The 14,915-nt window shown below is 41.1% G+C and overlaps 1 long non-coding RNA gene across 1 annotated transcript; it reads right to left on the bottom strand.

The window, feature by feature from the left end:
• Positions 1–368: 368 nt before the first annotated feature.
• On the bottom strand, positions 369–2,380 carry LOC104235670 (uncharacterized). The gene is made up of 2 exons (XR_713242.2): positions 1,905–2,380; positions 369–572 (listed from the first exon to the last, which is right to left on the bottom strand). It is a non-coding gene; the product is annotated as an uncharacterized lncRNA (long non-coding RNA).
• Between the last annotated feature and the right edge of the window lie 12,535 nt (positions 2,381–14,915).

Consider the following 14,915-nt stretch of genomic DNA (forward strand, 5'->3'; position numbering starts at 1 on the left):
GGACCAGTAGGAGAATGCTTTCATCTTTGGGCTTATAATTGGCCCAACGAAAATCTGGGCGGACGTCCAATTCGATACCCAGTTCAGTGGGAATTTTAATTTTCCACAAATGGATCTCCAAAAATAGTACAAATAAGCACAAACCTAGCAAATCAATTTTATACAAGTTTGGACCAATAAGCTAGCAGACGAGGTGATCAACATGATGCTTTCATTCTACTGAAATTCAGAGTCGTTCAACACACATCATTTTAAAACAGATTTACGAAAGCATCCAGCATGAGGCTGACTATAACTGACATGAATCACTTATTAACCTAACACAAAATTAGTTACAACTAATAGAGAACTAACTACAACTAGGACTATACTTGAAAAACAAAACTCATTGAATTAGAATTATAACAACAGTCCATTTAATACAAAACAAACAGGAATTTAAACAACATCCATAAACTAAATATTGAATACATGGTTCAGAAATTGAAATAACTCAAATCTCATGCTTCAATTATCATTTGAATTCTGCCTTCACATTTCAGCTCACAATTATCAAAAACAAAGTTGTGTACCTGGAATTGGAACACAAAATGAAGAGGAAATAGAAGTCAGCTGAGGCAGTAAGAACAGACAGCAGCAATTTGAACTCAAACAGCCACAATTACACCAATGCTTCAGCCCAGAAATGAGTTAGGAGTATAGAAATGCTTTTAAAAACCAAAGGATTAACGGATCCAGCCACATCAAATTCAACTAAGCACAAATGACTTTCAAAATGAAAACAGCAACAGCTCACAGCAAAACAACACCCAAATTGATCCCAAAATGCCTCGACCAAACCCAAAAATTGCCTGAAATCAACTAGGAATACCTCTGAAATTTCAGCAACTAAAAAGAGAACTAGGAGATGTGAATTGATAACTAGAATATCAAAATTAACCTACAATTTCCAATGAAACAGTGATTTTTTTTTGGATTTTTGAAGTTTTTTTCTATTGTTTTTGTGTTTTTGAGATACTAGATCTAATTGGAATTGGAAATTCAAATCTGAAATTCAGATCTGCAGCCAAGGGTTTTTGGGAGAATTTTTGGGGTGAAAAACTTGTGAAACAAGGCATGGGAATGCTTTTTTTTTAGGCACAAATGAGGGAGTTTCAGATTTTTAACTTTTCAAAACAGTCCCTGCTTTTATTTCTATTTAAACCTCTATTTATTGACTTGTGTCTCAAGTTACTACCCTTAAACTTCTAAAATTGTGACTAAAGTCCTATTCTAGAAGACTCTAGAGCATTCTAGTGTTATCTACCATGTTCTACCCAATCCGAAATACCCAAACTATCCGTGAACTTACACTGAAATCGCAGCTATAACCAAACAACTTCCAGATTTCTGAATTGAACTTCAACTGAAAAAATATAATCCTGATTCACCACTATCTAATTATCTATTAAACTCAGCAATAAACAAATTAAGACTAATCAGGCCCAAACAAAGTCGATTAACAACTACTGAGACACAAGATTAAACTAATATCCAAATACCAATCAACTCATCACTCGACTAAAATCAAGAATCAAATGAACTTAAAATCTAAATGGCTGAACAATTAAGCACAAATTAAATCACCAAATCAGAACAGAAATCAAACAAAAATGAGGTTCAACCTAGACAATAAACACTACGAGAACAAACCGACTCATCGAAATTATACTTACACATTTACTACCTAATCATCATACCTAAACATTTAGCTAACAGTAACAGACAGAATTAGATTGAAATTAAACTAGGCTATTAATTAAAACTATGCAATACTTAAAACAACATTTCAAAAACACGAATCGAATTAATAAGAACCAAAACCAAAGAAAAAAAACAAAAATAAAAGGAGAAGAGAAACTCACTGTTTTCAGATTTGGTATGATTAAACCGTCGAAATTGATTTCCGGTTAATGTTATTTGTCTATTTCGTTAGAAATAGGCATATAACATTAACCAAAAATCAGTTGACTTCAAAACCTCCCAAAACAGGTTCGACCCATGAACCCTAGATTTGAAATTCAACGAGTTCTGCTGGGATTTGAGGGGTTTTGGTTAGGGATTAGGGGTGAGGGAGGTCCGGGGAGTATATGGTACGAATTTGGGGAGTTTTGGACAAAGTAGCGTTTTGGCCGGATTTTTCAAACCAAGATTCGAGAGTTTTGGTTAAGATTTGAGCGAAATTAATGGTAGATATGAGAAGAGGAGGAAGAGAAGAACCTGGGGTGTATTTTTGGGTTAATTTGGAGCATCGCCGCTGGCGGAGGCGATTTTCGGCCGGCGACGGACGATGGAAGGCGGTGGGGTGAGTTTGTACGAGGAAGGTGACTATTCTGTCTTTAAAGATTGTAGAGACTTTATTACATTTTTATGTAATTCACTTGGGCTAATCTGGACCGTTGGATGAGATCAATGGACGGTCCAGATTTGCCCTTGATGAGACGGGTCATTTTGTCAAATAACTGGGGCGGACCGGGTGATTGACCATTTGGGCCTGTGAAAGGGGTGAGTCTTGTGGGTTGAAGCAGATTTAAAAAGGGAGCCCAATTTGAATTCTTTATTAAGACCCACTTTCTTTTATTTGTTTTGCTTTTATTTCTTTCACTTTGTTTTTTTATCTTTTTCTTATTTTGTATTTATATTTTTTATTTTTTATTAAAAAGACAAATTAAAAGTCAAAGACAAAATTGACTCTAAAATTATATTATTTAATTTCAAAATTAACTAATTTCTAATTTTGAACTAAAGCTTAAGACAAATTCAAAAAATTAAAAATAAAAATAAAATAAAAAAAATGCAAAGAACCATTTTTTATCATTTTCTTTATATTTTGTTTTGCAAGCAACTTAACCACTAATTAATCCTAAAATATGGAATTAAAACCCTAAATATAAGTGCCAAGTATTTTTGTATTTTCATATGAATAAAAATGCACAAATAAAAATGCAAACAATTAACAGAAAATAAAACAAAATTCACAAAATTGTAAAATAATAAATAAATCATTTTGTTTGATTTTTTGGGAATAATTCATATATAGGGCAATTATCACGTGCTCACAATTACCTTAATTGTATTTTGTTATAAATATAAGAAAAATAAGTTATTCACCAAAATGATAATCTCGGGAATAATTATTGGATTTTTGTACTGCTAAAACAGACAATAAATTGATTTTAAGATCTTTAAAAATTGGGAAAAATACTAAAACACACACACACACACACACACACACACACACACACACACACACACATATATATATATATATATATATATATATATATATATATATATATATATATATTTGAAAGTATTTTGAGTATAAAAATACATAGTGAAAAATTGGGTATCAACAGCTGCTCCTCTTTACGCGAGAAGGATGAAAGAGTTGTCGGGTAAAGATATGATGACCAATTTTGACCGAAAGAGACGATTTGCAAAGAATTTTGACCGAGCTCTGGCTCCTGAGCTGCCTACATATCCCTAGTTTTACAGGAATCAGGCCATATGTAGTTCAGGATCCATAGACGAAATATGCCGATGGAGATTTTCGAAAAGAATGGACGCGATGTTTAGGTTGAGAAAGGCAGTTGAAGTCTGATAGGCCGCGGGAACTGGAGCGGGATCGCTCCTGCTGAGACGGTTGTTGCTAGCCGGTTTACCTGCAAGTGAGTAATACAAACATATATTGTGCATAAATTTAAACATGATGCAAGTTCCCATTGGACCATGAATGTTGTCTTTAGACGGTTAGGATGATGTCCTCAGACTATGACGTCCTGGTCCATGAAGCATATAATAAAGGATTCGCAGGCTATGAAATGATGTTCTCGGGATATGAGAATGATGCCTTTGAATAATGATATGCAAAAGATAAAAACGGGGTCCTCATGCCATGGTATGGCGTTCTCGGGATATGAAAATGGTGCCTCCGAACAATGACGCCTTTGGACAATTTGGCAATCTTTCAACCCATGAAATGCAGAAGGTGGCGATCTTTCAGCCGATGCAAGACGTAAATAAAAGGTGGCGGTATTTCAGCCATGCAAGCAAAATAAAATGGCGATATTTCAGCCATGCAATAAAAATAAGGTGGCGATATTTCAGCCATGCAGGATGGAGACAGAGCTTAGTCTCGGAAGGCAGAAAGGTAGCCTTATGCAATGCAGAGAAATGCAGGATGGAGACAATGCTTAGTCTCGGAAGGCAGAAAGGTAACCTTATGCAATGCAGAAAATGCAGATGGAGACAGTGCTTAGTCTCGGAAGGCAGAAAGGTAGTCTTATGCAATGCAGAGAAATGCAGGATGAAGACAATGCTTAGTCTCGGAAGGCAGAAAGGTAGCCTCATGCAATGCACAAAATGCAGATGGAGACAGTGCTTAGTCTCAGAAGGCAGAAAGGTAGACTTATGCAATGCAGAGAAATGCAGGATGGAGACAATGCTTAGTCTCGGAAGGCAGAAATGTAGCCTTATGAAATGCATGAAATGCAGATGGAGGTAGAACTTAACCTCGGAAGGCAGAAAGGTAGCCTTATGCAATGTAGAAAATGCAGATGGAGACAATGGTTAGTCTCGGAAGGCAGAAATGTAGTCTTATGCAATGCAGAGAAACAAAGGATGGAGACAATGCTTAGTCTCGGAAGGCAGAAAGGTAGCCTTATGAAATAAAGGAAATGCAGATGGAGGTAGAGCTTTACCTCGGAAGGCAGAAAGGTAGCCTTATGTAATGCAGAGAAATGCAGGATAGAGACAATGCTTAGTATCGGAAGGCAGAAAGGTAGCCTTATGAAATGCAGGAAATGCAGATGGAGACAGAGCTTAGTCTCGGAAGGCATAAAGGTAGCCTTATGCAATGCAGGAAAGTAAAAAGGGCAAATGGTAGTAAAATCTCTTAGCTGATAGTTGATTGCGATATTGTGGCTGCTAGGGATATCGTGTACGGATAGCAATTGTAAATAGAAAATGGTTCGGAGAGCTGCGTTCCTGAAAGCATGAGAGTATAAATGTATTCATCGATTTGCGACTCGGGTACTTGCACCCAATGAAAAATTGTGAGTTCTGTAGAGGGGGAAGGTTAGTCTGTTTCCCGTGGAATTTCCTCGTCATGCTTGTCTCAGTTTCGGTGATATTGTGCGTATCCTTGGGGTAACGTTGTTAAACAAAACAATTTTAATAATAGACATGCATGACTTAGTAAAATAATCGTAAATACATAATCGAAAATAATAGTTTTCTTTTAGATGAACCGACGACTGCGACGCGGTTCAAGACATTGCAACCTCTCTCGCTCTGGAATTTTGAGGGTCCTCCTCAATATTCTGCCCCAGCTTACTGGGCTGGTGCTTCCGATTGCTGCGTGCGATGAATGGCTGAAAATCAACTTCGAAATTTTGAGGGTCCTCCTCAATATTCTGCTCCAGTTTCCAATAGTGGGGGAAAATGAAAAGTTTATTGAATTGCGACCGAACCATAGGGATGCCTACGTATCCCCTCTTAAAAGGGAATCAGGTCAGGCGTAGTTCAAATTACATCATAAAGTAAAAGCATAAAGGTTACACATAGTATCATTTGACTGCATCTGAATTTATGGGCTTCGGCCAGACTTCTCCATCCATTTCTGCCAGTATAAGGGCTCCTCCTGTTAGGACCCCGATGAAAGATGTACGGACATTGCCAATTGAGAGAGAATTTCCCCTTGGCTTCATCTTGATGTGGGAATATTTTCTTCAGCACCAACTGCCCTGGTGTAAACTTCCTTGGCTTGACTCTTTTGTTTAAAGCTCTGGATATTCTATTCTAATACAATTGACCATGACAAACCGCATTCATTCTTTTTCCATCTATAAGGGCTAACTGCTCGTAGGTACCTTTTACCCATTCTACATCATCTAACTCTACTTCTTGTATGATCCTCAAAGAGGGAATTTCCACCTCGGCGGGAATGACTGACTCTATACCATAGACCAGCATATAAGGAGTTGCCCCAGTTGATTGCGGACTATTGTACGATACCCCAATAAAGCAAATGATAGCTTCTTATGCCACTGTTTATGTTTTTCTATCATTTTCCTCATTATCTTCTTGATATTCTTGTTGGTCGCCTCTATAGCTCTATTCATCTGAGGCCTGTAGGCTGTAGAGTTCTTGTGTTTGATCTTGAATGTTTCACACATTGCCTTCATCAGGTCACTGTTGAAATTTGAACCATTATCGATAATGATTGACTTTGGGATGCCGAATCGACAAACGATACGGTCGCGAACAAAGTCTGCCACAACCTTCTTAGTTACCGCCCTGTATGATGCTGCTTCGACCCATTTAGTAAAATAATCAATTGCCACCAGGATGAACCTGTGCCCGTTTGATGCGGCAGGCTTGATAGGTCCGATAACATCCATTCCCCAAGTGGCGAACGGCCATGGCAAGCATGTTGCAGTAAGCTTGTTTGGAGGCACCTTTATCATGTTTGCATGTATCTGACAGCGATGGCATTTTCAGACATACTGGATGCAATTCGTTTCTATAGTCATCCAAAAATACCCTGCTCGGAGTATCTTCTTTGCTAAGACAAAACCATTCATATGTGGACCGCAGGTCCCTGCATGCACTTCGTCTAATAATATGGATGCTTCATTTGCTTCGACACACCTTAATAATCCCAAATTGGGAGTCCTCCTGTATAGTATTCCTCCGATGTGAAAGAAGTTGTTAGATAACCTCTGAAGGGTGCGCTTCTAAGTAGCGTTTGCAAGTTCTGGGTATTCTCCTGTTAAATATTCCTTGATGTCATAGAACCACGATTTCCATCTGCTTCTTCCTCGACATGAGCATAATAAGTCGGTTGGTCATAAATCTTTAGCTAAATGGGATCAATGAAATTCTTATCTGGATGTTGGATCATGGACGATAGGGTAGCCAATGCATCAACGAACTCATTCTGCACTCTGGGGACATGTTGAAACTCTGTCTTTGTGAATCTCTTCCTCAAATCCTATACGTGATGCAGATAAAGAAGTATCTTAGAGTTATTGGTTCCCATTCTTCTCAAACCTGATGTATGAGAAAGTCTGAATCTCCGATTACTAGCAATTCCTGAATATTCATGTCAATGGCCATCTTGAGCCCTAAGATGCAGGCTTCGTATTCGGCCATATTGTTGGTGCATAGAAACCTGAGTTTGGCAGATACCGGATAATGCTGGCCGGTTTCTGATACTAGGATCGTTCCTATGCCAACTCCTTTGAAATTTGCCGCTTCGTCAAAAAACATCCTCCAACCATCGTAAGATTATGCAATATCTTCTCCTATGAAAGATACCTCTTCACCAGGAAAATACATCTTTAGAGGCTCGTACTCTCCATCCACGGGATTTTCAGCAAGATGATCTACTAAGGCTTGTCCTTTGATCGCCTTCTAAGATACGTAGATAATGTCGAATTCACTCAGTAGGATTTTCCACTTGGCTAGCTTGCCGGTGGGCATGGGCTTCTGGAAGATATACTTCAGCGGATCCATTCTTGATATGAGATAAGTGGTATAGGCACAGAAATAACGCCTCAACTTTTGAGCTACCCAATCTAGAGCACAACAGGTGTGCTCTAATAGAGAATACCGGGCCTGTACGGGGTGAACTTCTTGTTGAGATAGTAGATGGATTTCTCCTTTCTCCCAATTTCGTTATGTTGTCCCAGAACACAACCGAATGCCCCATCCAATACTGCAAGGTAGAGCAATAGGGGTCTACCTGGTTCGGGCGGAACCAAAACTGGCGGCGTTGACAGGTATTCCTTGATTCTGTCAAAGGATTTCTGAAAATCATCAGTCCATTTGGTAGCGACGTCCTTCTTCAACATTTTAAAGATGGGTTCACAAATGACAGTGGACTGAGCTATGAACCGACTGATGTAGTTGAGTCTCCCAGGAAACTCATCATGTCCTTCTTGTTCTTTGGCGGTGGTAATTCTTGAATGGCCTTAACCTTTGACGGATCCAGTTCTATTCCTCAGTGACTTACAATGAATCAAAGCAGTTTTCTGATAGGAACCCCGAATGCACATTTCGCGAGATTCAACTTTAGGTTGTATCTTCTTAGTCTATTGAAGAACTTCCTCAGATCTTCCATGTGGTCAGTGGCTTTCTTGGATTTGATGATGACGTCGTCTATATATACCTCGATTTCCTTGTGTATTATGTCATGGAAAATAGTAGTCATGGCCCTCATGTAGGTGGCCCCAGCATTCTTTAATCCAAAAGGCATCATCTTGTAATAATACATCCTCCATGACGTAATGAAAGCCGTTTTTTCCGCGTCTTCCTCATCCATCCATATTTGATGATACCCAGCAAAAAAATCAACAAACGATTGCATCTCATGCTTGGCGTAGTTGTCGATTAGGATGCGTATGTTCGGCAAGGGGAAGTCGTCTTTCGAACTGGCCCAGTTGAGATCCCGGTAGTCGACACATACTCTAACCTTCCCGTCCTTCTTCGACACTGGCACAATATTGGCTAACCATGTTGGATACTCCACTACCCTGAGAACCTTGGCTTTGACTTGTTTGGTAACTTCTTTCTTGATCTTCAAACTCATGTCGGGTTTGAACTTTCTAAGTTTCTATTTTACCGGTGGACATGTTGGATCTGTTGGTAGTTTATGAACTAAAATAGATGTACTGATACCAGTCATATCATCATATGACCAGACGAATATGTCCTCATATTCCTTTAGAAATTCCGCGTACTCTTTCATTTTCGACGGTGACAGGTGAACACTGATGCGCGTTTCCTTGACATTCTCTGTATCCTCCAAGTTGACAACCTCAGTTTCGACCAAGTTAGACTTAGGCCTATTCTCAAAATCCTCAACCTCTTTAACAACCTCTTCTGGTATATCATCCTCTTCTGAGTCTATGTCCGTTTGTTACGTTTCCTCGTTGCAAGTCACAATCATCGGTTCATCAAGATAAGTAATAGTAATATTGTGTAAATAAAGTAAATGATAGAGGAAATAATAAGAGTGAGATTTATAAGAAATTGAAATGCTTCGATAAATTTCATAATTGTTTTGAACATCAAAGCTCTTTTCGAAATTAAAGAAAATACAACAACAACAACAACAACAACAACAACAACAACGACCCAATATAATCCCACAAGTAGGGTTTGGGGAGGGTAATATGTACGCAGACCTTACCCCTACCCCGAAGGGTAGAGAGATTATTTCTAGGAGACCCTCAGCTCAAAAAGGTAATAGGAGCCGATATGTTAGTACCATAAAAATGCATAATAAAATAACAGCAATATAAGATATATGAAGTACAGAATACGAAATACGAAATAGATGGCTGGTATAGTAAAACTAGCATGTAAAGCCCTGCATCAATAGACGACCAATGACATTCTTATTCTAACTCTTAACTAGCTATTCTCACTCTATTATGCTGTAGAAATATTTGCAACTTTCCCCTAACCTACAACCTTAATGCTCGACCTCCATAATTCCCTGTCAAGGGCCATGTCCTCAGTAATCCTAAGTCGCGCCATGTCCTGTCTGATCACCTCTCCCCAATACTTCTTAGGTCGCCCTCTACCTCTCCGCGTGCCCACTACAGCCAGTCGCTCACACCTCCTCACCGGTGCATCAGTGCTCCTCCTCTGAATGTGCCCGAACCATCTGAGTCTTACTTCCCGCATCTTGTCCTCCATGGGGGCCACGCCCACCTTCTCTCGAATATCTTCATTCCTAATCTTATCCATCCTTGTATGCCCGCACATCCACCTCAACATCCTCATCTCTGCTACTTTCATCTTCTGGATGTGTGAGTTCTTTACCGGCCAACATTCAGTTCCATATAACATTGCAGGCCTAACCACTGCTCTATAAAACTTACCTTTTAGTAATGGTGGCACTTTCTTGTCACACAAGACTCCCGACGCTAACCTCCACTTCATCCACCCTACCCCTATACAGTGTGTGACATCCTCGTCAATCTCCCTGATCCCCTAAATAACCGATCCAAGGTACTTGAAACTACCCCTCTTGGGAATGACTTGAGAGTCAAGCCTCACTTCAACTCCCGCTTCCGTCGACTCAACTCCAAATTTGCACTCGAGGTATTCCGTCTTTGTCCTGCTCAACTTGAAACCTTTAGACTCAAGAGCATGTCTCCAAATCTCTAGTCTCTCATTGACGCCGCCTCGTGTCTCATCAATTAGAATAATGTCATCAGCGAATAGCATGCACCATGGCACCTCCCCTTGAATATGATGAGTCAGTGCATCTATCACCAGGGCAAATAGGAATGGGCGGAGCGTAGATCCTTGGTGCAACCCCGTAATAACTAGAAAGTGTTCAGAGTCGCCTCCTACTGTCCTAACCCGAGTCTTAGCTCCATCATACATGTCTTTAATCACCCTAATATTAGTCAACCGGAACCCCTTTATCCTCTAAGCAGCTCCATAAAACCTCCCTAGGAACCCTATCGTACGCTTTCTCCAGATCAATAAACATCATGTGAAGATCCTTCTTCCTATCCCTGTACTGTTCCACCATCCTCCTAATAAGGTGGATAGCTTCTGTGGTAGATCGCCCCGGCATGAACCCGAACTGGTTTTCTGAAATAGACACCGTCCTTCGCACTCTCATTTCTACCACTCTCTCCCAAACTTTCATGGTATGACTTAGTAATTTGATGCCCCTATAGTTGTTACAGCTCTGTACATCACCTTTGTTCTTATACAATGGGACCATTGTACTCCGCCTCCACTCTTCAAGCATCCTATTAGTCTTGAATATAACACTAAAAAATGCAGTAAGCCATTCCAAGCCTACTCTACCCACACACATCCACAGTTCAACCGGAATTTCGTCTGGCCCGGTAGCTCTCCCCCTTCTCATCTTACGCATTGCCTCCATGACTTCATCGATCCCAATGTCCCTACAATTACTTAATTCATGGTGACTGTCGGCATTCCTCGATTTCCCAAGTATAATATCCTGATCCCCTTTTTCACTTAGAAGTTTATGAAAGTAGGTCTGTCACCTCCTCTTAATCTGGTCATCTCCCATCAAAACTTTGCCGTCATCATCTTTTATGCACCTCACTTGGTCTAGATCCCAAGTTGTCCTCTCTATCGCCTTAGCGAGTCGGAATAACTTCTTCTCCCCACCTTTGTTCCTTAGCCTCCGTCACTGCCATCTTCGCCTTCTTCCTAGCTACCTTATACCTTTGACTGTTCTCTCTTTTCTCCTCCTCGTCAGTGCTCCCTACTAACCGCAGTTAGCAAAAAGTAAAATGTAATGCATGGTGCTTTGTTTAGCCTTACTACCCCGAAGCTTTCTGGACCCTAGTGGTTCTGATGGACCAATTATTGAGGTGTGCTCCTCGGCTCACAGCTTGTATGGAAGGGCCTTCCTCCCCTTCCTCCTCGAAAATGCCACAACAATCCATATTTTCATCTTCCAGAAATAGATTCCTCATTGCTTCCAATGCTTTCTCTTCTTCTGACCCATATATGACATCTGCCGGCTGGAAAGTCTGCTCCAGACAAGGTATCGGATGCTCTAGTGGATAGTAGGGACCGCACCATAGTGGCGACCATCGAACTCTTTCCAGGTGTATTCATACCCCAAACCAAAAGTAGTACCATGTTTCTTCAACTTGATGGGATTGACAATTCCCTGGAGGTTTTTTCCAAGTCCCTTTCCAGGCTCATATCCACACCAATTTGGTATACTTTCAATCTTGTTATCCCACCATTTATCCTTATCCACGGCGTTGACTCGCTCAATGTGGTGGTAAGTTTCTCCGCCTATTTTTCTTCTTCCTCCAATCACCGGGATAGTCTGGCGACTATCTATGGGGTTGCTACCATCACCATGAATAATCACCCCTTGGTGATTCCATTCGAACTTTATTGCCTGGTGCAGAGTTGAGGCTACAGCTCCCGCGGCATGAATCCAGGTTCACCCCAATAGCAAGTTGTAAGATGCTGGGACGTCTATTACTTGAAAGTCAACGTCGAACCAAGTTGGTCCCATTTGCAGACATAAACTAATTTCCCCAATAGTGGACCTTTGGGACCCATCGAAAGCTTTGACATTGATTGCCCCATCTTTGATCTCATACAGCCTCTTCCCCAATGTTCTGAGAGTTATCAATGGACAGATATTGAGGCTGGACCCTCCGTCGATCAGAACTCTAGTGATGAAATAATCTTCGCATTGCACAGTAATGTGCAATGCCTTGTTGTGGCTCAGCCCTTCTAGTGGCAACTCACCTTCGTGGAAAGTGATTTTATGACTCTTCAATATTTTCCCTACCATGTTCGCCATTTCCCCTCAAGTTATGTTGCTGGGCACATATGCCTCGCTCAACACTTTCAATAAGGCATTTTTATGTGTGTCAGAGCTTTGTAATAGGGCTAAGATGGAGATTTGGGCTGGCGTCTTGTTCAGATGATCTATGACCAAATACTCTTTTGCCTATATTAGAGGTCATCCGGCCCAGTTTCAGTGATGGTTGGTCGTCCAGAGGCTTGCTTACTGGACTCAGCTAGGTGTTCTAGAGTGTAAGCCCTGCCGGTTTTGGTCATACCTTATGCCGCAATTGCTTCTCCAGTTTTGGCTTTTCCTTTCCTTCTTGCTTCGGTCGTGTAATCCCAAGAAATGGCATTTGTATGGAATGGTGCTATGGCTGACATAACTACTGGAATGGGTACCCTTGCTTTGGAGGGTAATACGGCCATCTCAAATGTACCGGTGCTTTCGGGGATCCGAACTCCACGTCGATTGGTCCCGGTGCCTTTGCAAAAGGAGGTGCTTCGAACTCGAGTGGTATAGACATGTTTACTTCATCGTTCCCAGAAGGCTGGATCTGGACAATGATCGGATTAAGTGTGACTGTTGGTTTCTTTGGCTCGTCACCCTTAGTAATTAATCCAATCGATCCCTTGGGGTCCAAATCATCTTCTATCTCGATCATGTGACCACCTCCACCCTTGTGGTCAGGCAGAGGGTTGTTGCGGACATTAGGAGCAGGCTCCTTTGCCACGATGATCTTATTGTCAATTAAATCTTGGATCTTATCGTTCAGCGAGCGACACTCGTCAATGGTATGCACCTTCATGCCGGAATGATATGCACAGGTTTTGTTCGGGTTGACCCATTGGGAAGGATTTTCTGGAGTTATGGCAGGGATATGGGTGACATAACCAGCAGCTTTAAGCCTTTCATATAGCTAGTCAATTGGGTCGGCGATGGCTGTGTATTGTTTGGGAGGTCTGCGGTCAAAATTTGGTCTAGGTCTAGGGAAGTTTTGGCGAGTGGGAGGTGGTTGATAGTGAGAGGGTTGGGTATTATAAGCTTGATATATAGGTGCAGGTTGAGAGTATCCGGGTGAAGCAGACTGATATGTGGGAGATAAAGACGATTGGTAAGCGGGTGGTGGGATTTGGTAGGAGGGTGTGGGTGCTTGGTAATTTGGGGTAGGTTGATATGTAAGTGGAGGTAATGGGTAGGTTTGGTATTTTATTGGAGATTTTGTTCTCTGTGCAACCATCACGACACTCATATCCTTTTTCTTGGACGTGCCACCAGACTGTAGAGCTTTGTTGGTAGCCTGTAATGCTTCAAGGTTGGTGACCATACCGGTTTTAATACCTTCCTCGATTCTTTCCCCTAGCTTGATGATGTTGGAGAATTTCTGGCCCTCGATCAATATCAACTTCTCATAATATTGTGGGTCCTGGGCTCGAACGAAAAACCTGTTCATCTATTCTTCTTCTAAGGCTGGCCTGACCTTAGCAGCCTCTGATCTTCAACGAGTAGCATACTCGCGGAATGTCTCTGTAGGTTTCTTCTTCAAATTCTGAGTGTAGAATACGTCTGGTGCATTTTACGTATTGAATCTGAACTTGTCCATGAAATCAGACGTCTTACCTACCCAGTTCGTCCACTTCTTGGGGTCTTGGATAATGTACCAAGATAGAGCATCCCCTTTCAGACTTCTCATAAAGTTCTTCATGCATATCTTTTCATCCCTTCCGACTCCGACCAGCTTGTCGCAGTATGTCCTCAAATGGACTCTAGGATCCCCTGTGCCATCAAACATTTCAAACTTGGGAGGTTTGTACCCCTCAGGAAGTTCGACATCTGGCTGAATGCAAAGGTCCTCATAATTCAGCCCCTCAATACCTTTGTTTCCCTCAATACCCTGGATTCGGCTAATCAACTTCTTGAGTTCTGCGGCCAAATTCCTGATAAGAGAGTCTTTGTTATCAGACTCAGGTGTGCTTGAAATTGGTTGAGTATAGTGTGGTATGGTTTCTACATAGATGGGAGTGTTGTGGAGATGATCATTTGTGGTGTTTAGCGGTTCAGGGATGAGCAATAGAGTGTTGTTTGAAGCGTGGAATGTGTTGCAGTGTTGAGCATGAGTAGGTTGTTTTTGTGGTTTCAGGATGTTCTGTGTGGGATTTTGAGGATTGGGAAAGTTGATATTGGTAGTGGTAAGGGAAAATGACAAGTTTGCCAAGTTTCAAACTTGGTCCAGTTCTTCCTGAAACTTCAATAATTTCTGTTCGAGCTAGGAGGCATTCTCCTTGGAAACTTGAATACCCTGAGGAACCTCTACCCTTTCGATTGTGTTTTACTTTCTGTTGTTTGAATTTTCCATTCATTCCTTATTCTTTTTCCGAATAGGACTTGGAGGAGGAGGAGGTGTGGATCTTGTGGAGTATGATGATGATGCCAGAGTGCACTAACTAACCTTTGGGGAGGGGAATAAAAAATAAAAGTAAAAACAAAAGATAGCAAGTTAGTGCGGATTATGTAAAGAAAAGACATTGCGATATTTAAACACACAGTGCAA

Source organism: Nicotiana sylvestris, chromosome 10 (assembly GCF_000393655.2).
Source record: "Nicotiana sylvestris chromosome 10, ASM39365v2, whole genome shotgun sequence".
Lineage (NCBI taxonomy): Eukaryota > Viridiplantae > Streptophyta > Magnoliopsida > Solanales > Solanaceae > Nicotiana > Nicotiana sylvestris.